The sequence below is a fragment of the Heterocephalus glaber genome, unplaced genomic scaffold, assembly GCF_053883595.1.
Source record: "Heterocephalus glaber isolate CG9 unplaced genomic scaffold, H.glaber_assembly_v1.0 deba00000331, whole genome shotgun sequence".
Lineage (NCBI taxonomy): Eukaryota > Metazoa > Chordata > Mammalia > Rodentia > Bathyergidae > Heterocephalus > Heterocephalus glaber.
Genome location: NW_028258142.1, coordinates 60,039,442 through 60,052,156, shown reverse-complemented (window position 1 = coordinate 60,052,156; position 12,715 = coordinate 60,039,442). Strand labels below are relative to the sequence as shown.

At 37.4% G+C, this 12,715-nt stretch overlaps 1 long non-coding RNA gene across 4 annotated transcripts in view; it reads left to right on the top strand.

Annotated features, from left to right (window-relative positions):
- LOC147830163 (uncharacterized) overlaps positions 1-12,715 on the top strand; it is a 708,257-nt gene that overhangs the window by 348,877 nt on the left and 346,665 nt on the right. The window lies entirely within an intron of this gene.

The following is a 12,715-nucleotide window of genomic DNA, read 5'->3' as shown; positions in this document are numbered from 1 at the left end:
GTTTATCAATTTTATTTATTCTTTCAAAAAACCAACTCTTCAATTCATTGATCTTGTGTATCATTCTCTTAGTCTCCATTGCATTGATTTCTGCTCTGATCTTTATAATTTCCTCTCTTGTATGAGCTTTGGGTTTGTCATGCTCTTCTTTTTCTAGGAGCTTGAGGTTCTGAATTCAGTATTTATTTGAGTTCTCTCTGTTTTCTTTCCCATGTAGAACTGCTTTCGTTGTGTCCCACAGATTCCTGTATGTTGTACCAGTATTATCATTTACTTGTAGAAACTATTTAATTTCTTCTTTAATTTCCTTTGTGACCCATTGGTTGTTCAGGAGAGTATTATTCAATTTCCATGTGTTTGTGGGGGTTTTGGGGTTTCTTATGCTATTGATCTCCAACTTTACCGCACTATGGTCTGAAAATATACAGGGTGTAACTTCAATTCTTTTACATTCACTTACACATGTCCTATGAGCTAGCATGTGGTCTATTTTGGAGAATGACCCATGTGCAGCCTAAAAGAATGTATATTATGATTTTGTGGGGGTGGAACACTCTGTAAATATCTATTAAGTCCATTTGTTCAATAGCTTGGTTCAGTTCTAGAATTTTGTTGTTGATTTTTTGTCTAGATGATCTGTCTATTTATGATAGTTGGGTGTTGAGGTCCCCCACTACAATTGTATTAGTGCTTATTTGGTTTTTCATGTCCATTAGTATTTGTTTTGTATAGTTGGGGGCATTCGTATTTGGCACATATATATTTATGATTGTCATCTCTTCCTCTTGAATTGTTCCCTTCACAACAATGTAGTGACCATTTTTGTCTCTCTTAATTAGTTTTAGTTTGAAATCTACTTTGTCTGCAAATAAGATTGCTACCCCTGATTTTTTTCTGGGTTCCTGTCATGTGGAGAACTGTTTTCCGTATTTTTACTTTCAGTCTATGAATTTCTCTTTGAGTTAGGTGTGTTTCTTGTATGCAGCATATTGTTGGATTTTGCTTCTTAATCCATTCTGCCAGTATATTTCTTTTGATTGGTGAATTGAGCCCATTAATATTGATGGTTATAATTGATAGATATTGGCTCATCCTTGTCATGATGTTCTACTGTTGTTGGCTCTTTTATTTTTTATTTTTCTCCCTTTATCTTTGGTTTCTTGGCTTGCCTGGTGGGTTCCCTCTGTTGGGCCTCATGGACTTGTGACCTTCATTGTCTTTTTCTAGGATATTGTTTAGAATTGCTTAGAGTGCTGGTTTGGTGTTCATGAAATTTCTCAGGTGTTCTTTGTCATGGAACTATCTAATTTCCCCATCAATTTTGAAAGATAATTTTGCAGGATACAACAGTCTAGGTTGGAAGTCATTTTCTTTTAGGGCTTGAAATACTTCACTCCAGGCTCTCCTTGACTTGAGGTTTGTGTTGAGAAGTCTGCTGTGATTCTGATTGGCTTTCCTTTGTAGGTGATTTGTTTCTTTTCTCTAATTGCTTGTAGGATTTTGTTCTTCTGTTGGGTTTCTGGGATCTTGAGTATTATATGTCTCAGTGAAGATTTTTTTTTTTTTGATCATGGCTAGTTGGAGTTCTATATGCCTCACTTATCTGTATGTCCAATTCTCTACCTCTGCCTGGGATGTTTTCTACTATTACTTCTGTGAACAGTTTTTTTAATGTCTATTGTACTTTCTCGTGCTTTTTGGTGGACTTCTATCAGTCTTATGTTATTCTTCTTTGGATCATCTAGTGGCGGCTGGATTGAATTCTTGTGGTCCCTTAGTATTTTGAAGAAATCTCTGTTTTTATGGTCATTAATCACAATCCTGTCTTCTATATCTGATATTCTATCTTCACATACCCTTAATCTGCTGTGCATACTTTCAATGGAGATTATAATCTCCTGGATGTATGTTTGAATTGGTTTATGGTTTCCATTTCTTTCTTATGCTGGGCATTCATGGCTTCAAGCATGGTTCTGAGACCATCTATTTTTTAATCTGTTTCTGTTTTAGAGCTTCTAATCATGTCTTTCACTCTGCTCACCATCTCTGTAGTTATCTGGGAAATGATTTCTCTTTTGAATTTTTCTAGAGCCTCATTCGTCTGTTTTGTTACTTCCTGTGCTATCAGTTCAGGGTATCCAGGTGGTTGATTATCAGACTTTTCTACCTTGTTTCCCCAAGAATTTGTCTTTTGTGGGGTGGATGTCTGAGTTTGTGCCTTGTTTAAATGTCTTCTCATTTTTGTTTTTGTTACTGTCTTTGGTTTAATTCCTGGGTTGATACTTCAAAAGTACTTATTGTAAGTATCTTTGTTGCTGCTATTTAGAACTTCTTATGGAATGATTGCTTTTCAGAGTTGTCTTTCAGATATAGCTGGTTTTTAGGTTTTGAGTCTCTAATGACTCTGACTCTTCCTTCATTATATCAGGAAGGACAACTGATCAATCACAACACCTCAGTCCAAATGATACATTCAGCAACACCATAGCATCAAGTACAGCTTAGAAAAATGACAATTTGTTGTAGCTATTAATCTATCACCTTTAACTGTGTGAATTAAATCAAAATCGAGGACCAGCCCAACATATATTTATAGTGAATAAGCTCTTCAATATAGCAACTTTACCCTTCTGGATTGGGAATTAGAAGGAGTTGGGGAGGAAGGGATAGATAGGTAGAAGTATAGGGAAAGGTTAGAAGTGAGGCCAGAGGACACAGGAAGATCATGCAGCCTTTAAGAAACTGTTGAAGACAAGAGGAAAAGACAGAATGAAAGAACAAAGATGAGAACAGAACAACCTAACAGCAATAGGGAGGCTAGAAACTATATTTACTTTCCTTTAAAGCTAATGACAATCGAGAGCTGAAAAAGTAGAAGAAAAGAAAAATAAAGAAGAAATCTGAATTAGGGCCAGAACAGGAACAAAAGAGGAGATGAAGAACAATGTGGGATGGTGAGAGAGAGAGAGAGTGAGAAAGAGAGAGAGAGAGAGGAGAGAAGAAAGAAAAAAAGAGAAAAATAAAAATTTGAAAAGAGTAGAAAAAAATTAAAAATTAAAAATAAGAGAAAAAATTATGCAAATAACAAGTAAAAAATAAAAATGAAGGACCTCCTTCAGGGTATGTCTCTGCTGTCACAATAGTCAACATGGGGAGCAGAATACAGTATAGGTCAATTAGTCACAGCAAGCCAGTAGCAGACCCCTGAGATTCAGGCAGATTTCTGGCTGCTAGTCTCAAGTTGAGCTCCCTGTCCTCCTGCAGGGTTGAACTCTGCAAGCTTCTACTGCAGGTTCCAGCTGCCTCTCCCCTGAAGATAGTCCAGGTTTTGGTGGGAGGTGATGATCCCTCCAACTTACCGAGTATGGAGGTCTCGTGTGCCTTTAATGCAGAGATTCTCTTCACTTTTCCATTGGGCTTCAGTTTTCATCAAGGAGCCTGAGAGAGGCCCTCTTTTTGTTTTTCACTTCTGCTCTATCTTCTGGAGCTCAGGACAATGGTCTTTATGACCCCCTGTGCCTTTGTAGTGTGGAACCAGGTAGCTGCACAGCCAGGAGGGTGTAGGGGGAAGGCACTGACAGCCCCCATGTGGCTGAGTTGGTTGTTGGGGTGGGTCATGGGGTTGGAGTGGGGGCTCCATGTGGCTGAGGTCCTCACCGTCCATCAGTTGGTCCTGAGTTTTCATTATTATACCTAATGTGATGATGAACATTGTATCTTATATGTTTGTGTCTATTTAGATTGATTCCTTAATGCAAAATATTAAAAATACAACTGTTAGGTCAAAGATTTTATATTTTAAAAATTAATTTGGTTATGTTTAGATAATTTTACAATTGAGTATGTGGAGTAAAACTCAATCTAATTCAGAATCTCTGTTAGGCAAAATTTTTTGTAACTAAAGCAATTATGGAGGAATTTTTAAAGGCTTCTTTAGAGTATCGATGTTTATAAGTTTTCTTAAAAACCACAACACCAAAACACATGCATCAAAAAGGACAAAATGATGACATGCAGAAGACATGTACTGTACCTTTTATGAAATGTGAGGGAGGCCTTTCTTCATGCTCTTTTTCTTTTATGTTGCCATTGAACAAAGACGTATATTCTTGCACATGTAGGCAAATCCTGAGTATGTTTATATTGGTTGTAGAAGATATGAATATATCCATGAATCCTTGGTCTCACTGAACTTCTAGGGAATGGGCATCTACTAGGAATACAACAGAGGACATTGACCCAAGTGTGTGACTACGTGGGGTAAAGACTCCTGTGGAGCATTGTTCTGAGCACGTGAGAAGACACTATCTTTCTGTCTTGAATTCAGTCTATAACTGTCATTAGTTTTATGTTAATACAGTGGTGAAAGTCAAAAACAGAATGCTTCATTTATTGTAGATTTGGACTCTGTCTTAGGAACTTTAAAGCAACACTTATAAAAAATTGGGTATTTCAGGCTGCTTATAATGATCTTTGGTAGAACTGATACCATATAATTCCATTTAACAATTAATTAACAATTTGGAGAAAGCTAACCATGCAGGGGCCTTCAAAGAACATTAATTTTTCATAGAAGGATGGAAGCTCTTTCCAGTAAGGACGTTTTATTTTTTATTTTAATTTTTTTCCCATTAAGTTTATTGGTACGTTTTTGGTATAAAATACAGTTACATTCATCATTGGGATCTTGTACCATTACATGAGTATCTTGGTTCTTATTTTTTTCCCCCTTCACTTGCCCTCCCTTCACCCCCTCCACCCTTCCCTATTTGCAAAGACCTTGTTTCCATTTTTCTTTCCTCTTCTCATATTTTTTCCTTTCCCTTTTTTCCCTTCCCCTACCCCTCCCAATTCCCCTGCTCTTTAAGACCTTTCCTTCCTGTTACACAATATCAGTTATACATTTTTTAAATTACAATATTAAGATCTAGGAGACATTACTAGAGATTTTACAGAATTTAAAAGGATATAGAAAGCATATTACAAAAATCTTTTTTGAAATAAATTTGACAACTTCTAAGAAGTACCTTGGAAGACAAATTAATGAAACTAACTCTGGAGGAAATATAAAATTTGAATAGCGTCTATTAAAGAAAGTATATTCCTAGCTTGAAAACCTGCCTATATGACAACAGCAGGCTCATATACATTTTAACTGATAAATTATATCAAAGAATTAAAGCTGAAAAAAGAAGGAACACTTCTCCCCTCATTTTAGGAACTCAACATTGGGCTAATCCTAAAACTGGATAAAGATAATAGAAGAAAAAAGTATGACCATAGATAGAAATTTGTTTAACAAAACAAACTATTGGAAGTCAGATCTGGCAGTATGTAGAAAGTGGTTTTGTTATAGGGATGGCAGTGTTGGTTCAGCATTGGAAGATGCACCCCCAAAAGTCATCATTTTAACAGAGGAAAGGAAAAAGCCATATGATCCTGTCACTAGTTGGAGAAAAAGTATTGGACTAAATTCTACAGCTGTTCATGGTAAAAGCTATCAGGAGACCAGAAGTAGAGCAGAAACTTCTCAACAGATTAAAGACATGTACTCCATACTTCCAGCGAGAATGCCTTATATAAATAGAGAAGATACAATGCTTTCTCCTTAAGGTGGGGAACAAGGGCAGATATGCTTACTCTTTATCTGTCCATTAAACTTTGGAACCTAGGACCCACCAAAATAGTCTGGCAATAAAATGACACAATTAGGATAGGATTGGCAAGGTAGAAGCAAAATCTTTATATGTAGATGAAATGATCATCTACAGAGAAAATACTAAGAAATCTCTAGGAGCCCCTAGAACTTGTACTTGAATTTAGTAGGATTAGAAAACACAAGGTATATATAAAAATTCAGGTCTGTGTATACTTGATATAAATGAAGAATTGGATATTGAAATTTAAAAGTTATGTAGGAATACAAAGGACCTAGAAAAGTTAAAAACAAAAACGAAAACAAAAACAGTGTTGGAAGACTTTAGTACCTAATTTTAAGACTTCTTCTAAAGCTACAGTAATCAAGGCAGTGTTAGTGCAAGGAAAGACGTATAGATCATTTGAATAAAACAGAGAATCTAGAAATAGAACCACACATATATGGTCCACTGAGTTTTGAAAGATTATTTAACATTAGCATTTTGTAGAATATAAACTCAATTCAAGAGCTGAGGAAGAGATAGTGTTTTCAGCAAATGGCACTAGGACACCTGGTATCCATATATAAAAAATTAACCTCAACCTTTTTTTTTCCATACATGAGAATAACTTGAAGGGATCTATGAACCTAAATAAGAAAGCCTAAAAGTATAAAACTTTGAGAAGAAATTATAAGGGAAAATATTCATGAATTCAGGGTAGGCAAGAACTACCTAGGATACAAAAAACATGATATATAAAAGAAAAAAATTGATAAATGTGATTCCATCGAAATTTAGAACTTTAAATGACATCATTAAAATGAAAAGTAGTCCTTAAACAGACCATATTTACAATGCATATAACCTATGAGCAGAATATATAAAGAATTCTTAGAGCTCATTAATAGACAACCCAATTAAAATGTAGACATAAGAAGATGATAAATAGCCAGTATAGCACAAGGAAATGTGTGCAAAACTAGAATCAGAAAAATACTAATCAGTACAATAACAAGATTGAATTATACACTCATTAGGAAGATGAAGTTAAAAGTTTTAAAAACCTTGTCATGACTTTTTCTTTTTGTTGGATTCTCCCCCTTTGCATTTAATTTGTCACACCCAATAGATTCATTCTGCTGGGCTTCCTGGGGTTGTGATCCTCATTGTCTTTTCCTAGGGTATTGTATAAATTTTTTTGTAGTGCTGGTTTGGTATTCATGAAGTTCCTGAGGTGCTTTTTATCATGAAAGTATCTTATTTCTCCATCAATTTTGAAAGATAGTTTTGCAGGGTACATCAATCTGGGTTGGAGGCTGTTTTCCTTTAGGGCTTGAAATACATCACTCCAAGCTCTTCTTGCCTTGAGAGTTTGCATTGAGAAGTCTGCTGTGATTCTGATGGGCTTTCCTTTGTATGTGATTTGTTTCTTTTCTCTCACTGCTTGTAGAATTTTGTTCTTCTGTTGGATTTCTGGAATCCTAACTATTCTATGCCTATGTGTAGATTTTTTTTGATCAAGGCTAGCTGGAGTCCTATATGCCTCACTTATCTGTACATCAAGTTCTTTTCCCCTGTTTGGGAAGTTTTCTGCCATCACTTCTGTGAACAGTTTTTTTATGTCATCTGCACTCTCTCCTGTTTCTTCATTGACTCCAATGAGTCTTATGTTATTCTTCTTTGCATGGTCTAGCAGCTGCTGGATTGATTTCTCATGTTCCCTTACAATTTTAAAGCACTTTTTCTTTTCCTCCTCACTAATTGCAATCTTTTCTTCTATATGTGAAATTCTATCCTCACCTTGGTTCATTCTGCTGTGCAGACTTTTGATGGAGTTTTTAATGTCTTGGATATCTGTTTGTATCTTTCTTATGGATTCCATTTGTTTCCTATGTTGGGATTCCATCATGTTCCTCAGATCCTCTATTTTTTTATCTGTGTCCTCTCTAGATTTATTAATCATGTCTTTCACCATGATCATAGTCTTTGCTGTTATCTGAGTAATTATTTCTGATTTCATTTTTCCCAGATCCTCTTTTGTTGCCAGTTCAGAGAGTCCAGGTGGTCGAGTATCAGATTGTTCCATCTCGTTTCCCTTTGGGGTTGCTGTAGGTGATCTGGAAGTCTGTTTTTGAAGCTTGTTTATGTGTTTTCTCATTTCCACGGGGAGGGGGTGTGCTTCTGGTGCCCGAGCAGCTCACCTTGTCTGCCCTAGGAGCCTGGGATGGCGGTGGGGAGCTTCCTTCAGGGTGGTGGAACTGGCTGAGCTTCTCTCCCCTAGGAGCCTGGGATGGAGGCAGCGAGCTTCCTTCTGGGTGCTGGGATCAGCTCACCTTCTCTGCCCTAGGAGCCTGGGATGGAGGCTGGGAGCCTCCTTCCGGGTGCTGGGACTGGCTCACCTTCTCTCAAAGCTAATTTATATTGAATGCCTTCCTTCTTGGCAACATCCATCTCCATCTACCCTGCCACTTGGCTGAAACCATGTAGCTGTCAACCCCTCTTTCAGTGGAGGGAGATGTCAGAAGCCCCCTCTCCCGGGGTTTAAACCCAGCACTCAGCCTCCAGTTAGGACATTTTAAAAAGAGAATGGTAAACATTTCCACTTGACTAGTAAGAATTTCAAAGATTTTTAAAAAAAGATGTAGTTGTTAATAAGGACAGGGGAAGAAAAGAATCTGCTCAATAATTATAATTAGGGCCCTGCATTTAGGAAGAAATCTTTAAACTTTGCTTAGTATTCACTTTGCTTTATTTTATCCCAGATGATTAATTTAACAAATCCCATTCTTTGAGAAGTTAAACTCATTTTCATGACTTGAGACTACAGAGACTTGACTCCAGGAATCATCCCTTGATTTCTTTCAAAGTTTGGAAGAATTAGTTGATGGTAAAACTTCTGGTTGAGCCATTTGCATTTAAAGACATATACCTTCTTTTTCTTGAGAAGCTGAGACAGAACAGGTGATGTCTATTGAATTCTGCTGGATCAAATCCTTCATGCTTGTGGCTTCTAACTTTGACAACAAATCTGCAAGGGAGGATTTATTTCTGCTGCAAGGAAAATGAGTTTCAAAGAGGATGGCAATGCAATTTTACTTTAGATCTCATAGCTATGAAGTGTCAGAAGCAGGACTGGGAGCTCAGTCAGATGGGGCCAAATGCATGGGATGGTTCCCCAAAGACAGCATTTATCTTGGAATGGAAGGTGCAGCCCATTGAAAGACTCTGAAATTAGTAGATATGAAGATAAAGTAAAACTTGAAAATATCACCTCTGGGAAGTTTGCTTTCATCTGAAAGTAAAAACCAGTAAGAAAGGGAAAGTTTAAGGATCAAATATTGACCAATACTAGCTATGATGACCTAAAAGGACATCTAACATCTTGAACTTTTGGAAATTTTATAGCCTTGAGCATTTGTCCTGATTCAATCTATCCGTAAAACAGAGGGAAAGTCATTTTGGCTTATGTAATGACATAAGCCCCATAATGAGGGCCTCATTACACTCAAAGGTTTAGAGCTGAGGCAGCTGCAGTGGTACCAATTTAACCCTCATTAAAGGCTCTGAGTGTGTGGAATGCTAAGTAGATGGAGAATTTAGGCAGGTTAGGTGGCATTCTTTATTCTTTGCACATCAAGATGGAAGCATAAAGAGCATCTTGTTTTCATGTAGGTCTTTTAATTCATTTGTAATGTTCAAATGCCTACTATATAACTGTAATGCAAAGTAATGTTAAAAGAACCTGATATATTTGGCTCTTGAGAGGGAACATAGCTTAGTGCAGTGATGGTGAACCTTTTAGAGCTTTCAGTAATAACAGCCGGCTGTGGCATGCGTGCCATAGATTCACCGCCACTGGCTTAGTGCTTATAGTCTCCCGAGCAAGATTTTCTGAACAGCCATTTATATCCCTGAGTTCTTTTGAATATTTTAACATGTCTGTGTCTCGGCTTTTTAAAAATATGAAAACAATAACATAAGGTTATTCATAAGGTTGTTATTAGGATTATATAAACTTTTAGCAGGTTGTAAAGTGATCAGAACACCATACTTTCTAATACACAGTGCTATGTGTTTGTTGGTTGATTTAGGAAACAACTTCTTAGCAAAGGATGGATCCATGGATAAGCAAAATTCTGCCTAATACATATCATTTTGAAAATGCAGCCCAGAAATTCCATTTCTTTTTAGTGCCAGAAGGTGCGATGGTATGTCTCTGTGGTGACTTGCTGTGTTATACGGAGGCTAAGTCATCCTAACACAATTTTGAAGAGATTAGAAATTTCTAAGTTTACTTGAAGTGGATTTCCCATCATAATTCTTAAGTCAAGGAGGGGATTGAGTAAGGTTAAAACTTTGAGTTCTATCAAGAGTGAAGTAAACATCGCAAACAATTCTAAAGGAAGAGGAAAAGAGTCTCACGAGTTGGTTCTGCATCTGAATGCTTGACAGATTTTGTGCTAGAGGACAGTGAGGCCTGGTTTCAAACATCTGAAGGAAAATATTTCTACCCTCAGTCAATCTCCCCCCGCTTTTTAGTGGTTGTTGGGGCTCAAACCCAGGTCCTTCCCACTGAGCATCATCCATAGCTTTATTTTACTTTTTGTTTTGAGATAAGGTCTACTAAGTCACTGGGTTGCCCAGCCTGGGCTTGAACTTGCCTCCTGCCTTGGGCTTCCACAGTGCTGGAATTACAGGTGTGCCACCACACTCTGCTCACCCAATCTTTTAACAGAGTGTTTGATAAGATAGCAACATCGCCAGAGTCAAAGGGTCAGAAAGTTCATCTACCACAGTTCTTAAGTCTTAGGTCTTGTGTAGTAATTTACTTAAAGATGATCTAGACTAGCAAATGAGGAGAAAATGGAGTGAGGGCATTATAAAGTGATGAAGAAACGATTATTCCCACTCAGGAGAGGAAGAAAGCTTATTCCCATGGTGACAGCTGGGCAGAGGGCTCAAGAGCCATTAGCTAGACTTGAGCTGGCAGACAGTAGACCGGAAGAGAAGGAACTAAGAGTTAGAAGATGCTTGCTTATGTCCTAGAGAAACTGGACATGTTACAGCAAACTGTAAGAGAAAGGCAGCATGGAAAGGGAAAATTTGAAGAGCATGTTCAGTCTTCATCATGCCAAGGGCAGCTCAGGGCCTTATTTTCCCTCACTTCTTTCTTCATCATGCTATGAATATCTGGGGGTCCATTCACTGAAACCATCTCTTCAGCTCCTCTCTCATGTGCCATAGGAGTGGTGTGCCAGTGAATTATTCACATTGTCCTTCTTTCAGCCTTGAATAGTTGTGCTGACTCTCACTCCAACTGAGACGGGGTATAGTCAGGGTAGCAGCTGGAGCTGCAGCCAGCAGCCACAAGGATGAGACTCACCTAAAGTGGTGGGGAAGGGCAGAGAATTGCCCGCTTACAGGGTGACAGAATGCCTGGTTGGCACTGTTGTTCAGGAAAAGCAACTTTTCTAACCCACACTAGATGACTGCTTTTATTGCTAAGGGCAGAATTTCTCCTCACAGTTGGCAGAGAGCTTGTCTGAGATACCTGCTTTCCTGAGTGCCCTGGTCTGTACAGGATGTGGTGCCTCATACACCCTTCTGTCTTTCACAATGTGATCTCATGAGCAGCATGTAGTATTTTAAAATTGTAGTTTGATTACATTTAAGTCTTTAAGTTCAAAGACTTGGAGCATGCACCAGTGAATTGGGGCTCTATACAATGATAAGTATTTCTTCACAAGTAGAAAATGAATCATTATGGCCAAGAACATGTTTGATAGAGGCTGTCAAAAGAGGCCCTCTCTGTACTGCACCAATTTGGGCTCCATGATGACTCATCCATTATCAAGGAGCTCTCTTTGGAGTCAGGAGGGTCCAGGAAAGATGGCTAGTTGTTCTTTATCTGAAAATTTTAATTAATGTTTTACTCATGGTCTCATAAGTCATTTTATCAGGTGACAATAGCTTCTCTCAGAAACTGGCTTCAGCTCTTTAGCTCAAAGTTCTAAAGAAAAATGATAGAATTATTCTTATGAATGACACCAACTCTGACCTTGGGAAGGCTATTGTTAATTTGAAAGAAAAGTTTCAAGTGACTTGTTCTTGAACAATCAATCCATTAATCCATTTTTTGCCTTAAAAGACATTTTCATTACTTCTGCTTGATACAGCCTGATAATTAAACTGGAATTATCTTTAAAGAACTGAAGAGAGATGAATGTTTAAAATCTAAGTTAGACTGAGTAACAGTTATTTTTCTCTGAGAGAAAGAGCTCTGGTATATTATCTGCTAGCCTCATTACTAGATAGTCTTGATCATTAACATAAATAATGATAATCTTATTTACTGAATGATTTTTTTTTTTTTTGGTACCATAGATCGAACTCGGGACCTTGCACTTGTGAGGCAGGTGGCAGAACTACTGAGCTAAATACCCGGCCCCTGAATGATTTTTTTATTAAAAAAAGGAACACTAATGAAAATCAGAGAAATAAGGGCCACATATGAATTGAAAGCTCATAAGAACAGACAAGCTATTAACTTGGTCCAACAGAAATCAATAGTGGTGATATTTTTTAGATCAGTGGATTATAAATTATGAAGGGCTGAGGTATCACATTTAGTCATCATTTAGCCAGAGACAAAGAGAATAAACTGGACCATATATATCTGTATATCTTTTTAGAAACTTAATTTTTGCATGAGAGAAAAGTTTTCTTATTTGAATGACAATTCTGCACATGCGAAGCATGGGGTGTTTTTCTGCCTTCTTAAGGTAAGCTTCTTAAATGCAATTAATGCAACAGAGACCCAATTAGAGGCAACTGAAATGAATAAAGGTCGGATTGTTTGGGACCCAGAATATGTGGTTGAAGAGAGTATAAGTGATATGCAGGGATGATTTGTGGCTTTTGTAAGCATCAATTTAGAATTTTCTCTCTTAGAAAGAGGAAAATAGACATATAATAAATTATAAGCTTCCATTGGGACTGACATCATCAACATTTACCTAATCTACCATTAATCTGGCTTTGTTCAGACTCTCACTTCAAGAATAGCTCCACTAAAT